At 43.5% G+C, this 22,779-nt stretch overlaps 1 protein-coding gene across 3 annotated transcripts in view; it reads right to left on the bottom strand.

Moving 5' to 3' along the window:
* Window positions 1-18,463, bottom strand: part of NRF1 (nuclear respiratory factor 1) — a 111,718-nt gene extending 93,255 nt beyond the window's left edge. For all 3 annotated transcript variants that reach the window (XM_034763863.1, XM_034763864.1, XM_034763866.1), the window contains exon 1: window positions 18,311-18,463. The gene's annotated coding sequence lies outside the window, so the exon portion shown is untranslated. The remainder of the gene's footprint in view (window positions 1-18,310) is intronic.
* Window positions 18,464-22,779: the final 4,316 nt, after the last annotated feature.

The following is a 22,779-nucleotide window of genomic DNA, read 5'->3' as shown; positions in this document are numbered from 1 at the left end:
AACTAATCTGAAAAGATTGTAAGAGTTGAGGCTGCAGACAAGGAGAAGGAAACTGATCCTCTTAAGCATGAAGTCTACAGGAAATTGAGCAAACAACCACACGGATTAATCTGAGGCCTTGCCTACCACACGAAAGTTTTTGGTATAATTGAAGGAGTGAATGTGAACGGATATAATTGGCATAAACCCCACTGTGAATGCTCTTATTCATATAAGAGTGACTTTTTTCAGTTAGCTTATGTTACTTGGGAAGGGGTTTATGGTAAACAAACAAACAAAAAAATGCTCGTAATGCAACAAGTGTCAAAACCAGGGGAGGGAAGTGGGGCACAGATCTACATAACTATACCTGTATAACTGGGTTTCCCAGATAGACAAGCCCTGAGTATATTTCAGCCTCACCTCCTTCCCACTGAACTATTACTACTTCAGCTGCTGTAGGAAGCGTGTGAGGTCAGGATGCTGAAAGGGGAGGTATACAAGAAAGGATTTCAGCCTTAAGACATGGACTGCAATATAAAGTTTGAGAAGAACTAGGCTAAGCAAGATAATTATGGTTGACATTTAAATTGCCATTATGTTTCAGAGTTAAACACTCCATGAAAGGGAACTGGGCAGGTTATGCCTCTCAAAGTTATTGTTCTAATCTGTGGAAGCAACACTGCGTCAGGACAAATTCAGAAAGTTTTCTTCAGCTTTACAACTACAGAGGCTAGAAACTACTCTGTAAGTAGTAAAATGCTTAAATTTTCAAAAAAAACACTGGAAATACAAAACAATCCACAGGAAGACCCCACTTTCCTAGAAATCTCGCACAGATTTCCAAAGCCCCAACAGTAACTAAAAGCAGAAAGCCCCAAAAGATTTTGGGGTTTGAAACATTTGTTATAACTAAGGCTGTCAATTAATCGCAGTTAACTCACACGATTCACTCAAAAAAATTAACTGCAATTAAAAAACTTAACTGAGATTAATCGCACTGTTAAACAATAGAATGCCAATTGAAATTTATTAAATCTTTTTGGATGTTTTTCTACATTTTCAAATATATTGATTTCAATTACAACACAGAATACAAAGTGTACACTGCTCATTTTCTATTATTTTTTATGACAAATATTTGCACTGTAAAAAATTATAAACAAAACAAATAGTACTTTTCAATTAACCTCATACAATACCGTAGTGCAATCTCTATTGTGAAAGTGCAACTTACAAATGTAGATTTTTGTTGGTACGTAACTGCACTCACAAACAAAACAATGCAAAACTTTAGAGCCTACAAGTCCACTCAGTCCTACTTCTTGTTCAGCCAATCACTAAGACAAACAAGTTTGTTTACATTTACAGGAGATAATACTGCCCACTTCTTATTTACAATGTTACCAGAAAGTGAGAACAGGCATTCGCATGGGACTTTGGTAGCCGGCATTGCAAGGTATCTACATGCCAGATACATTAAACATTCGTATGATTCTTCATGCTTTGGCCACCATGCCAGAGGACATGTTTCCATGCTGATGATGCGCGTGAAAAAAATAATGCGTTAATTAAATTTGTGACTTAACTCCTTGGGAGAGAATTGTATGTCCCTTGCTCTGTTTTATCTGCATTCTGCCATATATTTCATAGCAGTCTCAGATGATGACTCAGCACATTGTTCATTTTAAGAACACTTTCACTGCAGATTTGACAAAACGCAAAGAAGGTACCAATGTGAGATTTCTAAAGATCGTTACAGCACTCGATCCAAGGTTTAAGAATCTGAAGTGCCTTCCAAAAATCTGAGAGGGACAAGTTGTGGAACACGCTTTCAAAAGTCTTAAAAGAGCAACACTCTGATGTGGAAACTACAGAATCCGAACTACCAAAAAAGAAAATCAACCTTCTGCTGGTGGCATTTGACTCAGATGATGAAAAAGAACATGTGTTGGTCCGCACTGCTTTGGACTGTTACCAAGCAGAAGCTGTGATCAGCATGTACGCATGTCCAGGGCCGGCTCCAGGCACCAGCTTCTCAAGCAGGTGCTTGGGGCGGCCGCTTGGGAGAGGGGCGGCAGGTCCAGGTATTCGGCGGCAATTCGGCGGACGGTCCCTCACTCCGACTCGGAGTGAAGGACCTCCCGCCGAATTGTCGCCGCAGATCGCGATCGCAGCTTTTTTTTTTTTTTGGTTTTGGCTGCTTGGGGCGGCCAAAACCCTGGAGCCGGCCCTGCGCATGTCCTCTGGACTGGTGGTTGAAGAATGAAGGGACATATGAATCTTTAGTATCTGGCACGTAAATATCTTGAGACGCTGGCTACACCAGTGCCATGAGAACTCCTGTTCTCACTTTCAGGTGACATTGAGAACAAGAAGCGGGTAGCATTATATCCTGCCAATGTAAACAAACTTGTTTGTCTGAGCGATTAGCTGAACAAGAAATAGGACTAAGTGGACTTGTAAGCTCTAAAGTTTTACATTGTTTTATTTTTGAATGCAGGTTCTTTTTGTACATAATTCTACAGTTGTAAGTTCAACTTTCATGATAAAGAGATTGCACTACAGTACTTGTATGAGGAGAATTGAAAATACTATTTCTTTTGTTTTTTACAGTACAAATATTTGTAATCAAAATTAAATACAAAGCGAGCACTGTACACTTTGTATTCTGTGTTGTAACTGAAATCAATATATTTGAAAACGTGGAAAACATCCAAAATATTTAAATAAATGGCATTCTATTATTAACAGTGCGATTAATCGCAATTAATTTTTGTAATCGCTTGACAGTCCTAGTTATAACATACAAAGATGCTATAGTCCCTGTAATATAGACGGGCCTTAGATACATATACTTGTGGTCTCAACTGAATTTTTCTCATTTCCCATACTATTTGGCAGCTTTAAGCCAAAGACCTCAAAATGCTTCTCACATGGCAAATCTTCCCTGAGCGCATGAGTGGTGGGGTTATTCCCCTGTACAGGTGGCATGCCTGACATCAAATGGTTAAATGATTTCTATTCCATATAGGTTATTACCTGAAAATTGATTAGAAACCCTTCTTAATTCAACCAAAATGTGGCGCTTGATCTAGGAATTGAGTGTGTGAAAGACTAGCCAGCAGCAAGGGGTGCAGGAGAACTGTTTTGTAATGAAAGTGGATGCTGTAGAGAAAAGTCTCTATTATGCGGGCTAAGAAAACCTCCAAAAATGGGAATGTAATGGAGTAATGTCTGTCTGAATTTGCAGAGAGCTTGAAGCAACAGTTCTCAAATGTGAACTGTCCCTGTCACTTCAGTGGGTGCTAACTCAAATGCCAACGGTGACACTTGAAATGTCCACATTGTTAACTATTTCACTGTTCATCAAAATATATCAAAGGAGCCTTGGCTCGCCCAATGCTACAAAAATGCCTGCTAGCCTGCTGTAATTGACCTTGACACCACACACTTTTTTGCCCATCAAGAGGATTATTAGAGATGAAAACTTTAAATCAATTTACTTTCCATCGTTCAAATTTACTTGAGGAATTTCAGTCGGCCTGGTTCAATTTTTTTTTTTTTTTTTTTTTTTTTTAAATAAATGCTAACTTTTTGGTCTATCCCTTCAGAAGATTCCTTTAATTAATGATCATTTTATGAATGAAAACTGAATTAGAATACAGAAAAAGGGTCACGAGATGATCATTTAGACAATTCATGCTGAAACCCACTATGTGTGTGTGTGCACATCCTCAGAGCACACTCCTGACACATCTGCTCCATATCCCTCTAAAGAAAGCAGACGCTGGATAGAGACCAGAAGCCTGGGGAACGCAGGTGTGCACTCTGATTTTGAAGTGGTAGGCAGAAATGAGCAATGAAGAGTGATGAAATACGACAGTGCAGGCTTTACTCTGTCCCTGTCAAAATACTAACTAAAAATCCTCTTCTTGCCTTCGAGTTACATAACCAGACCCTCGTTTTTAATTATAAAAGCCTTGGACGTTTCAGAAAAATATTCAGAGGGATGAAATATGCCTCTGAGTGATTAGTTATATTTCAGCAGTAATGTGTTTGCCAAGAAGCTATCATGATATAATCTTTTTTTTTAAATCTTGTTGTCTAGAAACCAGCACTGCTTCACCATCAGATCAGTGTACAATATTTTCCTCCCACATAAGCAGAGGTAGGAGATTTATATTTTACAAAAATGAGACAGAAGGAAGCTTTTGCATTCAGAATCAAGGCTGAGTCACAAATATGGCAAAAACACACTAGCTAAGGGAAGAGTTCAGCTTCTATCCTGTAGTGGTCTCCAGTGTTTTCCATCAGTTACTTAATAATTTTTTGTGAGGCATGTAATAATCCTAAAAAAAGATCCAACCAATAAGTCATTGGTAGCCACTGTTGAGGCGGGAGGCCATTTGTAATTCAGACTGTTCAATCAGCTACAGCCCAGCCCTTTCCCAAACAAAATCTATGGACGGAATGAAACAATCATTCCATCAGATGCAAGGGAGTGATGTTCAACAGGACTCACACAGTATGTATGAGAGACAGGCGGGGACTCCATGAACACGAGTGGCAGCGTTTGGTGGCCAAACTGCAACATTCCGTGAAAGACACGTTCATTTCTACCATACTTTAACATGGAATACTAGGCTTTACAAATTATACTGAGTGGAGAGAAAGAGGACTAACAATTGTCAGCACCCTATCAAGATCTGCCTTAAGCAAGTGCAATACCAATGATTGCACTTGCTTTGAGCAGGGGGTTGGACTAGATGACCTCTTGAGGTCCCTTCCAACCCTGATGTTCTATGATTCTATGATTAGTTGGCAATTCACAAGCCATCTTGGGCTCCCCCCCTTCCTCTTCACCTACTTAAGACAGTCAGCTACCTAACCAATATCTTCCCCTCCCAGCAATGAGAACAGAGGGCGAGGAAACTTAATACCCAACTCACTATCCTACTTTTTACTTAGCTAGAAGACGATTTAATGGCTGGATATTGAAGCTAGACATAAACAGATTGGAAATAAGGCATAAATTCTTAACGGTGAGAGTAATTAACCATTGGAACAATTTATGGGGTCGTGGTGGATTCTCCATCACCACCATTTTTAAATCAAGACTGGGTGTTTTTCTAAAAAGCTCTGCTCTAGGAATTATTTTGGGAACGTTCTCTGGCCTGTGTTATACAGGAGATCAGACTAGATGATTGCAATGGTCCCTTCTGACCTTGGGAATCTATGAATTGCAGGACCAAGTCCATTCAGAGCCCTGAAAATTAAGAGACCTTAAATTTGGCCCTATAATGTTCTATGGGAAGCCGCTATAAAGAGCAAAGCACTGGGTGACACGCTCTCAGCCGCTAGTGCTACTGAAGAGGCACGATGCTGCATTCTGCACTAACTGAAGCTTTAAAAAACAAAGTAAGTGTTGGGGGTGCCAATAGTCTAGCCTGGAGTTCACAAAGGCAAGGATCTCTGTGACACAGCCCATGTTTGCTTAATAAGATGTGGCACAGTCTTCTGATTAGTTGACTATGATTTTTTGTGGCGGTCACTGACAGTCCTGCAGGCTACCAACCAATTTGACACTCTTTGTGAAGACCCCTCCAGTACAGAGCCCATAATATATGATCTAATCACGTGAAACAAGACAGGACCCTGAGGAAGGTAACATTAGGCAAACAGGCAGGGGAGGAAGGAACAGACAAACCAACATTGTGGTTGTTTGACTGACACAGTACACCTCTACCCCGATACAACGCTGTCCTCGGGAGCCAAAAACTCTTACTGTGTTATAGGTGAAACCGCATTATATCGAACTTGCTTTGATCCGCCGGAGCGCGCAGCCCCGCCCCCCTGGAGCCACTGCTTTACTGAGTTATATCCGAATTCGTGTTATATTGGGTCACGTTATATCAGGGTAGAGGTGTATGTGCATCATGTTCCCTTTTAAAAATGAAGTTAATGTAGTGGACTAGCATAGGAGATGGGCCACTTTTACACATTTCCTCTCATAACCCTGTTGGCAGAGTTCTTAATTTGCTTAAAGAGACTAGTAATGTTGCTGTTCCCTCCCAAATCCCTTATCTATTTGTTCCCTGGGATATTAATGAGTAGGTAATTGGCATGGACAATTTTGATTTCACACAGAAGTTCAGTGTAGAGTTAATTGGTGGAATCTTCTGGCCCGAAGCACACATTCCTGGCAGTAGGATGTCTGAAACAGATTCCATTTTTTAATCAGCCTTTTCATGTTTCTTGTAGTTTTGACTTCAACTGCCCAAGTATGGAACATGTTTTCATTGAGCTTTTCTACCAAATAGGGAATACCTCCTCCGTTTCTTATCCTGTTTGTAACGTCAATAACATCTGGAGTTTAATATCCCCTCCATGCTTTCAACCCCGCACAATAAACAGTCATGTTTGCTTTGCATTAGGCACTGAATATCACACTGGCATTTTGTTCACACATGCTGTTGTGGTGAGCTAACCAAGGGGATTTTTGTAGAACAGTTCTGTGGGCAGCAGGCATCTGACTTGGCTGTTGGACAGCAGGCTGCAGGGTTTCAGCTGTACCCATCAACAGTTGACTGCTAAATTACTTTTTATGGTTTTCCAATGACTAACTACAGATCAGCCTCTTACTACAAAACTGGTTTCTGAAACAGGTCTCAGTGTTATTTGCAATGTAATGTAAGTGCTTTTACTCCTTCTTTAGCGACTCCCACAGGGCTTGGTCACTAAGGCTGCTTCTTCCTGTGAAGCTACTGGAGAAAACCATGAGAAAATATGAAGTATGCCACCAATATGCCAAAGATGCTCAGCTCTACATCAGCCTCTCATAAGGCCCTGGCAGAACCATGAATGAGCTTTCTAACATCTCACGAATGAAAGCCATGTAGCTTAAGATTTAGCAGATCAGACTGATATAGTGCTTCCCCATTCTTTGAAGATCTCACAAAAAGATTGCAGCTGCCCTCACCGGAGGGTACTTGCCTGCCTTTCAGAGAAGCTCTCAGTATCGGCATTCTAGCTTTACCCTCCTCTACTCAAATAGCAATAGTAGCGAGAAACACCTTTCATCTTGGACAGGCCATGAGAGTGCGTTTGTCTGAATCAGCGGAATGGTCAGTTATCTTTGTTACATGAAAGCTACACGACTGAACCATGCTCTACCTACGGCTAGTCTTGAAGGTCACTTGGAAATTTCAAGTGGTGCAAAAGGCAGCTACCCACCTTTTAGGTACATTTACTGATGGGAGTATATTACAACTGAACTCTAGATTCCACACTGGCTGTCAATTCACTTCCGGGGGAAAGCTGATGGGCTGGGTTGGCATCTATGAAGATGTACATGGTCCAGACCAGTGGTTCTCAGCCAGGGGTATGCATAGCCCTGGGGGTACACAGAGAAATTCCTGGGGGTACATGAACTCATCTAGATATTTGCCTAGTTTTGCCACAGGATACATAAAAAGCACCAGTGAAGTCAGTACAAACTAAAATTTCATGCAATGACTTGTTTAAACTGATACACACACATACACACACACACACAGAAATAAGTATGAAATTTATATTCCAATTGATTTTATAATAATTGTATGGTAAAAATGAGAAAGTCAGCATTTTTTCAGTAATAGTATGTTGTGACACTTTTGTATCTTTATGTCTGATTTTGTAAGCAAGCAGTTTTTAAGTGAGGTGAAACTTGGGGTATACAAGACAAATCAGACTCCTGAAAGGGTATAGTAGTCCACAAAGGTTGAGAGCCACTTATCTCTAGATATGTCTAGATCTCTTATCTCAGAGAAGGCTTCTCTCCCTATGCTTCACTATACCTGTACTTTTACACATGCTCTTGTTATGTGTTCGAAGAGTAACACTGGTGAGAGCAGAGAAAAGGGCGGTTTCACCAGACAGCACTCACCTTAGTAATGCAATTCTGTCAGACACACCTGAGTCCAAATTTGGCCATGGTTAGAGGAAGAATGGAAGACAAATATTGTTCATGCTTCCCATCAAGTGCAAGTTTTGGAATCTTCTAATAGTCAGGCTCCTTGATGCCTTTATGGAGTCTGCCAATCATTATGGGTTGGCTGTTACGGAGGATCAAAAGGTATATATAGTTTCACATTCTGGGGACGATGTATTTGGCATCATTCTAACCTATGGGAAGTGTACCCAGAATCCAGGGCGGTGAGTCTCTTAATAAGGAAACAGTGCAATTAGTCAAGCTGGAGTTCTTTTTAAGTCTTCAGTATTGCTGAAAGTTAATTAAAGACAAATCTAAAACCTAACACACAATTGGACTTTTCCATAAGGGCTTGTCTACATAGAGAAATTTACCAGCATAATTATAGCAGTATAAACTTCCCATATGGATAGTCTTATTCCAGAATTTATTCCAGTGTAACTATAGCAGTATAATTATGCCTGTAAATTTCCCCATGTATCCAAACCCTAAGCAAATAGGTCCAAGAAGGGATAAAATTCCAAAGAATGCAATCTTTCTCCTTAAAATTTTCCATCAAAGTTCTGTGTAGCAGCACAAGTGCAGAGAGCATAAACATTTCGTATTAAACCACGGGATCACAATCTTGAGAGGAAACCAATAGGATTCTACACAATCATGAGATAAAGTCAGCTGTAGATTACTATCATCTATTGCTGGAACTTCAACTGAATTTTTAAAAGCCAGCAATAGAAAACTTGGTCTTATGTGTATTTCGTAACACACATGCTATTTGTGACCAATTCTTTTGTAGTTTAGCCTCTCAGTTTTAACAAAAAAAAAAAAGACTTCGCGGAAAGCTCATGTGCGAAACATGACTATATGACAACTTCTACTCTAACAGAATCTCTTCACGCTGCAGTATGAATGGAGATGACCTCGTTGTAGTGCTCCACATAGTCATGCCAAACTGCTCCTATCAGAATTCTGGTCTCTCTCCTCCATGGGTCAGCAGTGACTAGGAGTGGTGCAATAGGAAGTATGCGGAACCCTTTGGAAAATATACACATTCATGATTCCCCGTAGTAACAGAATAAATGGTTCTGACCGGCTCCAAAGGGAATCCCATCCAGTCGACAGCCTTGACTAGAAGGATGATGGTGTAAGAGCAAGAAAAAAGGAGGGAGGAAGATTGCAGATGTAAAGAACCTCCTTTTTCTAAACTTCAAACAATAATCTATAGAGGTGTAATCCAAAACTTGACATTAAACTACACTGTAAAATCCTCAACCACAGGCTGGAATTCCCATTCAATATTCATGCATTTCTTTCACAAACCTGCAAGTTTCATGTTATAAATTTATGGGCCAGTCTGCCGTCTATGCCCATTGGGGTTCCCAAATTGGGGGGCGTGAAGAAATTCCAAGGGGGGCACGAGGCTGCCTGGCCCTTGAGTTCCCGGCTGGGGAGGCTAGCCCCCGGCCCCTCCCCTCTTGTCCCCCTTCCCCCGCAGCCACGCCGCCGCATAGGCAGCGCAGCTTGCACCCGCCCGCCCACCTCCCAGGCTTTCCAATAAGCCAGTCCTGCCGCTCTGAGCTGCCTGGTAAGGGGGCAGGAAATGGGGGGGTTGGATAAGGGGCAGGAGGTCCTGGGGGGCATCAGGGGACAGGGAGCAGTTGGATGGGGCAGAGGTTCTGGGGGGGGGCGGTCAGGGGACAAGGATCGGGGGGATTGGATGATGGTAAAGGAGAGGTGGGGGGCGTGAGGGTTTCTCGAAAATTAAAAAGGGGGCACGATGCCGAAAAGTTTGGGAACCACTGGCCTAGACCATTACACACATTGATGAGAGAACACACATTAGCTTTAAAAACTTTTATAACACACAGTGTGATACATTAAAGGTAAAACAAGCAATGTACTCAGAGATGATGCTTTTTCTAGGAGAATACGTAATTCTTTACTTTGTACATTTCTGAAAAAGAATCATGCATATATTCCAATTCTGCTCTGAACTACGTATCCTCCAGTCAATCATTCTAACAATTTGAATCAAGTTAAGAGTCATTTCTAGTTTCTATAGTTTTAATTAAAACACAAAGTGGTCTTTAAAGAACTGCTAACCCAATAAACACCACTGCGGAGAGAGCTGTTATTTACTGATTGCTGAGAGCACTCTTGGCACAGTACAAAGGCACAATCCTTTCCCCAACCGGATTAGTCTAAAAGACACAGTGCAGCCATAGCCAGTTGAATTAAGGTGCAAATGTTCCTGTTTTTAAATCCTCTTTTATATAGAGAAGATTAGCAATTATGCTGGACTACCACCAAAAGGCATAATGAAAGTGTGTTTTAAGAAGGGATTTGAAGGAGAGGATGGCAACTCAGCACGCTGTGGCCAAAACTAGCATTTAAAGGTGTGTAGTTAGCATGAATTATCTAAAAGTCGTATACATCAAGCACACTGCCTTTAACATGTGTTAAACTGGATGAATTCGAGTCTTTAGCGCAAGTTAAAGTCAGTGTGCCCTATATGCACTAGCTGAATGCACCCTACACACCACAGTAATAATCTTTGTACAAAACATGCCTTGTGAGGTATCATTTAAAAACTAATAACTCACTGGTCAATAATACCAGGATGAAACGTATGCCGCAACATTGTGTGTGAAGTTATGAAATCCCCCCCGTATTATGTCAAAGGACCATGCTCCAACTCACGTAGCCCTGATTAGGTAGAACTGGTCAAGCAGGCCTGTCTTAAACAAAGGGATATGTTTACACCTAAATCTGCATATAAGCTGTAGACACAGTCCTCAGACAGTGAGAGGGGGAAGAAAAAGAAAGTCTGCATTTCAACATACGCAGGTAGCAAACAACAGCTTAACTCCTTTTCCCCCACCAGACTCCATGTCTCCTCGCTCTCAGCTGGAAAGAACTTTAGGGGTCACTCTCAGGAAAATGCATTTCAAAGGGGGACTGAACTATAAAAGTGAGGGGCAAAAACACCCAACGTTCTCTCTCCTTGTCTATTGCACTCTCTTTTCACCTAAGACGACAAAAGAAACAGCTGTTGGATCTTGGGAGCAGATCCTGACCTGAACTGGTCAGCAATGCTACTGAAAACCTGTGTTAAGAACTTCACCTTGAACCAAGTCTAGTTTGTTAAATTTAGTACTGGGATGTGTTTTATCTTTATTTGTCTTGTAGCCTTTTCTGACTTTCATTCCTTAATATTTGTACTCACTTAAAACCTCTTTCTTTGTAGTTAAATAATCTTGTTTTATTCATATATTATTTATTATCCAAGTGAGGGGGAATTGTACCACTTTAACTATACCACTAGAGGTAAAGTGGTATAACTTGTGTGCAGAAAAGCTCCAACACTAGACAAGGGCAACTAGTGAGTAGCTGTTCCAGGCATAAGCGTGGAAGATGAATACTAAGATAACAGGACAAAATAGGAGCACCTGGAAGAATGATGTAGCTATGGCAGTACACCTAGTAGGAAAAGATTTTCACAAAAGCACTGGGGCGGGGAGAAGAAACCACTGTTATTTTCCATCCCTCACTCCCAAAAAATATAAGACAATGCTCTCAAAAATGCTTTCCTTAAAAATAGGTAAATCCCATCGACTGTCTATGGAGGACGGAAAAGAATGAACATAGGCTTCTAAAGCAGTGAACACACATGGTAAGCCAGGATCCCACTCAACTGACACCATCTGCAAAATAAGCAATTCATTTAAAACAGTTTCATAAATGGGGGGATTTCAGCGTTAAATCTACCAGATGTGTCTCTACAACAAGTGAAAAAGAAAAAAATGATTCAGAGGAGGAATTGTATCCCATAAGTATTTCAGAATAATTTCAGACAGCTATTTACCATAACCAGGGACAGGACAAAAAAATTCCTTTTTTAGTGTCTCTCCCCAAAACATGAGAACCCCCTTTTTCCTACAGTTATTGCATGTGCAGACTGGGGCATCTGAGATTACAAATAATTGTAATGCTCAGTCCAGCAACAGCAATAACTAACAGGAGCTTCTTCCCCACTGTCTCTGAATTTGGGGAGGGTGAGGCGGTCAGGCATCCATCAGACGATTTTCTGTATCTTGGGAGCAATAACCCTACTTGCTAGGCTCCAAAGAATGCTAAACACCCTCAAAGCTCTTAAGACGGGAGATTACAAGATACTTCTCACCTCTCCAGACAGGACACCAGATATAATGGGCAACCTGATACCTGTCAAATTCACAGCTTTGTACCCTGGAATTTGCTGGTAACACTTCTGTCTGCAAGTTTTCAAAAGAGGCAGAAACTTTCATTGCAACCCAATGGGACTAGGTCCAGAAGCTGAAGAATTTCAAGCTACAAGAGTATTGGATGTAGATATTGGCTTTTTTCTTTAAGTACAGATACAGTGATTTTTTTTCATGCATCTGACGAAGTGGGTGTTCACCCACGGAAGCTCATGCTTCAATACGTCTGTTAGTCCATAAGGTGCCACAGGACTCTTTGTCGCTTTTTAGATCCAGATCCAGACTGACACGGCTACCCCTCTGAGAAGTGATTTTTTTGTAAACTGGATTACGCTTCTACTGGGATAGTTTATTATTTAACATTGGACTATGCAACAGTTTAACCTACGCATAGATGAGACCAGATTTTAAGCTACTGAAGTGATTTGTTAAAATGATGAGGCATGGTTATAAATAATGTTCAGCTGACCAACCATATGGCTGCTAATATTGTTCTCATGATGCATGGTTATATTTCAGCTCTCTGCTTGTGCGGGGATTCAGTTCAAATGTGAGTTTAAGGAGTGGTATTCCACCCGAGTTGAAACTTTCTTTACTCCTGGAGAACATTTGGCATTAACCCAGTCAGACCATGTTGATGTACAGTTCAAACTCACCTTAAGTCATTACCCAATTGAGGCTTTACTTGGTTTAAGTATACTGAAATACATATAAGGCTCCCACTAAACATTAGTGTCTCTGTGAAGTATGACCATATATTTGGTGTGCTAGAATTACTGGGATACAAACTGCAGCGGCAAATAAAACTCATACTGTATACCTAACCTTTCACACATTATCCCTCTCCCCCCAAAAACCCCACTCAAAATAAATGTTTCCTATTATAAGGGCATAGTCTTACAAACATCAGAGGAGTGGACTGTAAACTCCTCATGGAAGAGACGTGTCTTACAGTTTGTCTACATGGAGACGCTCAGGAAAGTTAATCCAAATTAGTTTTTAAAGTTGATTAGTTAAACCTTCTGAATAAACTACACTGAATTAAGGCCACTTCAATTATGAATGAGTGTGTCCACACAGGGGGCTAATGTGATTAAACTAATCCACTTTAAATTAATAACTTCAGTTTATTCAGATTAATTTTCATATGTGCTCTCATATAGACAAGCTCTTATTAATTCATATGCAGGCATAACTATGCAGGGCTTGAAAAACGCACTCATCCAGAGCAAAAAGGGGGGTGAACAGGGCCTGAAACCTGAGGGCCCTTTCACTGAAAGGGAGGAAGGAGAATGTGAAGAGCAGAGTATCTGGAGCTACACTTCCTTTAAGAGGAGGGGTTGGTGCACAGAAGACCTCCTGTACGCCCAAGGAGGCAGCAGTAGCAAGAGTAGTAGAGGAGCTGGCAAAGAAAGACAAACCTTAATTTCTGGGGAGCAGAACTGATTTATGCTCCATTCCCATATAAAGATGTTGCAATGTGCATAATTAAATGTGCATAATTTGGGGCATGTGGGTTGGCAAATGTTTTGACCCAGGTTAGTAGACACTGGGGAAGTTTTGCAAACCCTAGAAATCATAATAGAGTTTGATTACTTTAATGAGATGATTATGCAAGACAGTGGGAGGAAATAAGTTGCCCTTTTGGATTTGACTATATTTTACTCATTCACTTAAGCTGCAAGGTAGAATGTAAATTAGTACATATATATTTCTACATTAGTTAATGGAACTGACATCTGTTGCATTATGCAACCACAATCAAAAAACTGTACAATTAAATGAAAGTTAAACCTCCAAGTCTCTAGCATCCAACTTGGGAGTAAATCATTTTCTTACTATTCATATGCTCGTCACACGCAGCAAGTGAAGTTAAAAAATGATATCTCTCATATATCCAATCATCACTAGAAGCAAAAGGTAGATCAATAATCTAAAACCATTTTAATGAGGAAGCAGGGCCTCAGAGCCTAACAGAGCAGAATGCACCTCAGTGGAGTCTCTGGTCCTTACCAAGGATACACCTGTTTTTACATTTCAGTTCACAGAAACATACTCCACTACCCACTGCAGACAGATTTACTCCTAAGAAAGGGACCAAGTATGAAAATTGGAAAGAAAATAAATAGGAAAAGTTGGACTTTTCAATCCTACACAGCAGATGTCCTCCGGGAACACACCTCCATGTTTTCAGATCTTACTCGTACAGGGGAAATTTTATTTTAGGATGGTCAAGCGATTAAAAAAATTAATCGCCATTAATCGCACTGTTAAACAATAATGGGATACCATTTATTTGATTATTTTTGGATGTTTTCTAGATTTTCAAATATACTGATTTCAATTACAACACAGAATACAAAGTGTACAGTGCTCACTTTATTTTTGTTTACAAATATTTGCACTGTAAAAAACAAAATAGTATATTTCAATTCACCTCATACATGTACTGTAGTGCAATCTCTTTATAATGAAAGCTGAACTTACAAATGTAGAATTATGTACAAAAAATAACTGCATTCAAAAATAAAACAATGTAAAACTTTAGAACCTTCAAGTCCCCTCAGTCCTACTTCAGCCAATCGCTCAGACAAACAAGATTACAATTTGCAGGAGATGATGCTGCCCATGTCTTGTTTACAACGTTACCTGAAAGTGAGCACAGGCGTTCACATGGCACTGTCGTAACCAGCGTTGAAAGATATTTACGTGCCAGATGTGTTAAAGATTCATATGTCCCTTCATGCTTCAACCACCATTCCAGAACACGTGTCCATGCTAATGACAGGTTCTGCTCGATAACGATCCAAAGCAGAGCAGACCAACGCATGTTCATTTTCATCATCATCAGTCAGATGTCACCAGCAGAAGGCTGATTTTCGTTTTTTGGTGGTTCGGGTTCTGTAGTTTCCACATCGGAGTGTTGCTCTTTTAAGACTTCTGAAAGCATTCTCCACACCTCGTCACGCTCAGATTTTGGAAGGCACTTCAGATTCTTAAACCTTGGGTCAAGTGCTGTATCTATCCTTAGAAATCTCACATTGGTACCTTTGTGTTTTGTCAAATCTGCTGTGAAAGTGTTCTTAAAACGAATATGTGCTGGGTTATCATCTGAGACTGCTCTAACATGAAATATATGGCAGAATGCAGGTAAAATGGAACAGGAGACATACCATTCTCCCCCAAGGAGTTCAGTCACAAATTTAATTAACACATTGTTTTTTTTAACAAGCAGAAGCATGTCCTCTGGAATGGTAGCCGAACATGAAAGGTCATATGAATGTTTAACATATCTGGCACGTACATATCTTGCAACTCCGGCTACAAAAGTGCCATGTGAATGCCCTGTTCTCACTTTCAGGTGACATTGTAAATAAGAAGCAGTCAGCAGTATCTCCCGTAAATGTAAACAAACTTGTTTGTCTTAGCAATTGGCTGAACAAGAAGTAGGACTGAGTAGACCTGTAGGCTCTAAAGTTTTACATTGTTTTATTTTTGAGTGGTTATGTAACAACAACAAAAATCTACATTTGTAAGTTACACTTTCACGATAAAGAGATTGCACTACAGTATTGTATGAGGTTAATTGAAAAGTACTGTTTCTTTTATCATTTTTACCGCGCAAATATTTGTAATAAAAATAATAAAATAAAGTGAGCACTGTACACTTTGTATTCTGTGTTGTAATAGAAATCAATATTTGAAAATGTACAAAGATATCCAGAAAGGTTTAATAAATTTCAATTGGTATTCTATTGTTTAACAGTGCAATTAATCGCGAATAATTTTTTTAATTGCAGTTAATTTTTTGATTTAATCACATGAGTTAACTGCGATTAATCGACAGCCCTATTTTATTTGTATTACAGGAGTGACCAGAGACCAAATCTGAATTGGAACCCCACTCTTCCCACTCTCATTGACCTGGCTGCTGTAGCAAAAATATAGTCCCTGTTCCAAGCTCATATAAAGTCTGTAAAGCAAGAGATATTTCTTAAAGTTTGACAAAAGGCTGCTCCATGGCAGGAAAACTGGTCAGGTTTACAGAAAACTAGATCCTTTATAGAAAACTATGGGCTATTATGTAGCCATTTATATTTCACTATTAAGTGTTCTTGGCCCCGTACATGTACAGATTACCCTGGGAGCATTCTGCACCAAAAAATTAATATTTTTAAAAATTCTGTGCCAAATTTTTTTTTTGCGCAATTCTGAAAATTTTGTCAAAATAATATTACAATAATCATGCCAGTTTCAATTATTTTGGTAATTTATTTCAAAATACCTGTCAACAAGTATGTCTGTAACAATACAGACACACAAAAATTCCCGCAGGAGGGGAGTTAAGAGTCCCCAGGGCTTTGGAGCTGTGCTCTGGCTCCGCTCCAGCTCCAGGCAAAAACCTGCAGCTCCACTGCTCCGGAGCTGCTCCACGCTCGAGCTCCGGGCTCCACTCCAAAGCCCTGCCTATGATAATCCAGTTCCTGGTTCTCTGCCTCCTTCCCCTGACCCCAGATTCCAGCCAGGGGGCCAGACACCCACAGAACCACCATCCCCAGCCAATACACCCGAACCCCCTTCCTTCCCCAGAGTCCAGCTGTAGGGCCCCCCAGCCCAGATACCCACCCACATGTAGGGTGACCAGATGTCCTGATTTTATAGGGACAGTCCCGATTTTTGGGTCTTTCTTATACAGGCTCCTATTACCCCCACCCCCGTCCCGATTTTTCACATTTGCTGTCTGGTCACCTTACCCGCATGCCCTCCCCCTCAAAACCTAGGGATCCCAGAGGGAGAAACAGCCTGGTGCTCCGTCCCAAACTTGGACAGTTTTCTGCAAGCAACCCTCTCCTTGCCTCAGGGCTAGCTGGGAACTGCAGCCACCAGGAACCCCCCAGCTCCCTCCTATTCCCCCTGGCAGTGTCTTCTATGTGCGGGCTGGGCTCTGCCTGGTCCCTCAGACCCTAGTGTCAGCTATCAGCACTGCAGCCCATTTCGGGGGGCGGGGGGGGGNGGATAGGGGAGTGGGGGGGGGGGGAAATCAGGCAAGGATCCTGCTCCCCAGAAGGGTGGGCAAGTGGCTCCTTTCCCAAGCGCTGGATAGAAGAGGGGGGTCACAGGCAGGGATCCTGCTCCCGAGAAGGATGGCAGATCGGGCCCTCTCCCCACCCTGGATAGAAGGGGGAGTCACAGGCAGGGAACCTGCTCCACAGAGGGGGGCCAGATCAGGCCCTCTCCCCACCCCTGGATAGAAGGGGGGTCACAGGCAGGGATACTGCCCCCCAAAGGAGTGGCAGATCAGACCCTCTCCCCACCCCTGGATAGAAGGGGGGGTCAGGCAGGGATCCTGCCCCCCAAGGAGTGGCAGATCAGACCCTCTCCCCACCCCTGGATAGAAGGGGGGGTCAGGCAGGGATCCTGCCCCCCACGGGGTGGCAGATCGGGCCCTCTCCCCACCCCTGGATAGAAGGGGGGGGTCACAGACAGGATCCTGCCCCCCAAGGGGTGGCAGATCGGGCCCTCTCCCCACCCCTGGCTAGAAGGGGTCACAGGCAGGGATCCTGCCCCCCAAGGGGTGGCAGATCGGGCCCTCTCCCCACCCCTGGATAGAAGGGGGGGTCACAGACAGGAACCTGCCCCCCAAGGGGTGGCAGATCGGGCCCTCTCCCCACCCTGGCTAGAAGGGGTCACAGGCAGGGAACCTGCCCCCCAGCGGTGGGGGCGAGCAGCCCTCTCCCCGGGCTGGGGATGCACCGGAGATCGGGCAGACACCCCCCCCCCCCCCCCCCCCCCCCGGCAGCGGCCCCCAGGCCCCCCCGGGGGGGGGGGGGAGGATCCCGCCCGCGCCTTCCCCTCAGCCCCGCGGCCCACAGCCGAGCGCGGGGAGACCACCCCGGGAACGGGGGGTCCCACCCCCCCGCCGCCTCCCCAGCCCGGGCCTAGCGCGGCCTGCGCATCCCCGAGGTGGGAGTTGGGCCGGGGCCCGGCCGGGCCGGGGGAGGCCGAGCCGGCGGCGCGGGCTCCGGAGCGGGGTGCCTGGGCAGCCGGCGGGGGCCCCGCGTTGCTGCGGCTGCGCCGGGGCTGGAGGAGCTGGGAGATTGCGCGGTAGGACACTCACCTCAGAGCGGCTGCGCTGCAGCGGGCCTGCGCCGTGGAGCCTCTGCCAGGCGGCGGCCGGGGAGGGAGCCGAGCGGGGACACGGCGCGGCTCGCCCTGAGCCGCCGCAATGGCGAGCGAGCGAGAGGCGGGTACCAGCAGCAGCAGCAGCAGGAGGAGGCCGAGGAGGACGCGTGACGTCACGGGCCGGCGCCGCCGCCATGATGAGGAGGGCACGGCCCGGCGCTGCATTGGGAGGGAGGTGGGGGCGCCGCCGCCCGGCGCCATGTTGGGGAGGTCGGGAGCCGACAGTGACAGGGGAGAATTAAGGGGGCGCCGGGCGCCATGTTTGGGAGGTCGGGGGCCTGTCGCGGTCAGAGAAGGGGGGGGAAGGAGCGCCATCTTAGGCAGGTCAAACCCCCACGTTGGTACGCGGGGAACAGGGGAGCTGGGGCCTATGGGCTTCAGCTAAAGCCCACGGGCGTCAATAGAAAGAGACCCGTGGATTTCAATGGGTTTGGACTCAGGCTTCATAGTGGGAAGGGCAGAGCGGGGCCCTGCTCTGAGGAGCATGGGCCATTGGGTGCTGTGATAGACGGGTATGGGCCATTGGGTGCCGTGATAGAGGGGTATGGGCCATTGGGTGCTGTGATAGATGGGTAGGGAGCATTGGGTGCTAGGGTGGAAGAGAGGCATGGAGCATTGGGTGCTGTGATAGACGGGTATGGGCCATTGGGTGCTGTAATAGAGAGGTATGGGCCATTGGGTGCTGTAATAGAGGGGTATGGGCCATTAGGTGCTGTGATAGATGGGTAGGGAGCATTGGGTGCTAGGGTGGAAAAGAGGCATGGAGCATTGGGTGCTGTGATAGACGGGTATGGGCCATTGGGTGCTGTGATAGACGGGTATGGGCCATTGGATGCTGTGATAGATGGGTACGGAGCATTGGGTGCTGGGGTGGAAGAGGGGCACAGGCCAGTGGGTGTTGTGGCAGGACAGACAGGGCCCAGCAGTGAAGAGTATGAGCCATTGGGTGCTATGGTGGGAAGGACAGGGCCACAGAATTTTGAAATGAGAAAACTACCATCAGGCACATGGAAGCACATTAGGAAAGCCGAAGCCCTACAGGGAGATGGGGCCACTGGATGCCATGTTGGGAAGGACTGTGCCATGCTAGCAAGGAACAAAGAACTAGGATTGCTATGTTAGCAAGGGCTGACTCAAGTTCTCAGTCCTTATCTCCAAGGCACTCCATGCCCTGTGTCCAGGATATCAAAAATACTGGCTAAAGCTCTGGGGAAGGCTCTAATAGACATTTGCACTCCTTGGGCACACTATAACTTTCAACAATAAGGGTAAAGCTCACCTGTGCAGGAAATGGAACTTTCTGAGGGGCCAGTCTGAGACTGTGCAATAAACTCCTCAAATAACTAAGGAGCATCACAAACCTCACCACCTTCCTCTCCACGTCCAAGGGGGATTTCTTTGACCTTGCTTTCTCTAACATAAAGACATAGCAGCGTGTATATTTAATTAAAAAAAAAATCTAGAACCTTACTAAAACAATTCACTCCAGTGTACGTGCTTCTTCCCCTAAAGGAAAAAATGGTTACGTACCTATATTGAGCATAAGAACTTAAGAATGGCCATACTGGGTCAGACCAATGGTCCATCTAACCCAGTATCATATCTTCCAACAGTGGCCAGGGCTGGATGCTTCAAAGAGAATGAACAGAACAGGACAAGCATCCAGTGATCCATCCCCTATTGTCCAGTCCCAGCAGCTGGAAGTCAGAGGCTCAGGGACATCCAGAGCATGGGTTTGCATCCCTGATCATTTTGGCTAATAGCCACTGAAGGACCTATCATCCATTAATTTATATAATTATTTTTTTAATCCATTTATGGTTTTGGCCTTCACAGCATTCCCTGGCAATGAGTTCCACAGGTTGACTGTGCGCTGTGTGAAGAAGTACTTCTTTTTGTTTATTTTAAACCTGCTGCCTATTAATTTCATCAGGTGACCCCTGGCTCATGTGTTATTTGAAGGGATAAATAACCCTTCCTTATTCACTTTCTCCACACCATTCATGATTTTATAGATCTCTAACATATTCCCCCTTAGTCACCTCTTTTCCAAAATCAACGGTCCCAATCTTTTTAATCTCACCTCATATAGAAGCTGTCCCTAGCCTCTGTCTGTCAGAGGGTGGAGATGGATGGCAGGAGAGAGATCACTTGATCATTGCCTGTTAGGTTCACTCCCTCTGGGGCACCTGGCATTGGCCACTGTCGGTAGACAGGATACTGGGCTAGATGGACCTTTGGTCTGACCCGGTACGGCCTTTCTTATGTTCTATGTTCTTATGTTCCAGACCTTTAATCATTTTGGTTGCCCTTCTCTGTGCCTTTTCCATTTCTAATATAGCTTTTTTGAAATGGGGTGACCAGAACTGCATGCAGTATTCAAGGTGGAAGTATACCATGGATTTATATTGTGGCATTATGATATTTTTTGTTTTATTATCTAACCCTTTCCTAATGGTTCCTAACATTGTGTTAGCTTTTTTGACCACCAATGCACATTGAGCAGATGTTTTCAGAGAACTATCCATGATGACTCAAATATCTCTTTCTTGAGTGGTAACAGCTAATTTAGAACCCCTCATTTTGTATGTAGAGTTGGGATTATGTTTTCCAATATGCACTACTTTGCATTTATCAACATTGAATTTCAGCTACCATTTTGTTGCCCAGTCACCTAGTTTTGCGAGATCCCTCTGTAACTCTTCACAGTCTGCTTTGGACTTAACCATCTTGAGTAATTTTGTATCATCAGAAAATTTTGCCAACTCACTGTTGACCCCTTTTTCTAGATCACTTATGAATATGTTGAACAGCACTGGTCCCAGTACAGAGCCCTGGGGGACACCACTATTTACCTCTCTCCATTCTGAAAACTGACCATTTATTCCTATATTTTGTTTCCTGTATTTTAACCAGTTACTGATCTGTGAGAGGACCTTCCTTCTTTTCCCATGACTGCTTACTTTGCTTAAGAGCTTTGGTGAGGGACCTTGTCAAAGGTTTGCTGAAAGTCTAAAAGTACACTATATCAACAGGATCACCCTTGTCCTCGTGCTTGTAGCCCCCCTCAATGAATTCAAATAGATTGGTGAGGCATGATTTCCCTTTACAAAAGCCGTGTTGACTCTTCCCCAACCATATTGTGTTCATCTATGTGTCTGATAATTCTGTTCTTTACTGTAGTTTCAACCAGTTTGCCTGGTACTGAAATTAGGCTTACTGGCCTATAATTACCAAGATCGCCTCTGGAGCCTTTTTTAAAAATTTGTGTCACATTAGCTATCCTCCAGTCATCTGGTACAGAAGCTGATTTAAATGATAGGTTACATATCACAGTTAGTAGTTCTGCAATTTCACATTTGAGTTCCTTCAGAACTCTTGGGGGAATACCATCTGGTCCTGGTGGCTTATTACTGTTTAATTTACCAGTTTGTTCCAAAACCTCCTCTAATGACCCCTCAATCTGGGACAGTTCCTCAGATTTGTCACCTAAAAAGAATGGCTCAGGTGTGGGAATCTCCCTCACATTCTCTGCAGTGAAGCCCAATGCAACGAATCCCCAACTTGTTTGGCTTGGGTTAGCCCCAAAGGACATAAAAGCTTGCTTATTATAGAAGCTTCTATTACCTATTGAACGTAAAATTGCACCTCATTTGTGTATGTATGTTTCTGGCTTTAATCTTTTAAATAACTCTCTTATTTCCTCGCTTCGTTCATAAATCTTTAGTTATTACAGGATTGACCACAGGTGTTGTCTTTTGTTTGAGATCTGAGTAAAATTGACCTGGGTAAGTGACTGGTCCTTTAGGACTTGGAGTAAACTGAATATTGCTGTGATCTTTGGTGTCAAGTGACCATCTATCATATAAAGAACAGGAGTACTTGTGTCACGTCCGGTTCTTTTTGTGGATACAGACTAACACAGCTGCTACTCTGAAACCCGTTATCTATCATATAGTCCAGCTTGCCTGGGTGGAAAGATGGACTAAAATGCCCAAAGGACTGTCTCTGATTCCATGGTAAGACTGTTAAAGTGCTTTAGGAATTCACGCTTTTTACTGGGTTAGTGAGCTCCCGCTGCTTCCACATGCCACTGTGTGCAGATATAAAAGGCAGGGCTGCCCTTAGTCACGCTCAGTTCCTTCTTGCTGGAACGCCAATGTAGAGGGGCAAGAGAGTGGGTTGTGACATAGACGTGTGCAACATATCTCAAAGAACAACAGTTATTGAACAGGTTAGTAACCGTTTTTTTTTCTTTGAGTGATTACACATATGCATTCCACTCTTGGTGACTCACAAGCCCTAAAAACAGGAGATGGGATTACAGTCTATTTCAATAAAGATTGGAGAACAACCCATCCAACTCTAGCATCGTCTCTGGAGTCTTGAGCCACAGCATAGTGG

This window comes from Trachemys scripta, chromosome 1 (genome assembly GCF_013100865.1).
Source record: "Trachemys scripta elegans isolate TJP31775 chromosome 1, CAS_Tse_1.0, whole genome shotgun sequence".
In the NCBI taxonomy this organism is placed as follows: domain Eukaryota; kingdom Metazoa; phylum Chordata; order Testudines; family Emydidae; genus Trachemys; species Trachemys scripta.
This window is presented reverse-complemented; position numbering and strand designations above follow the sequence as displayed.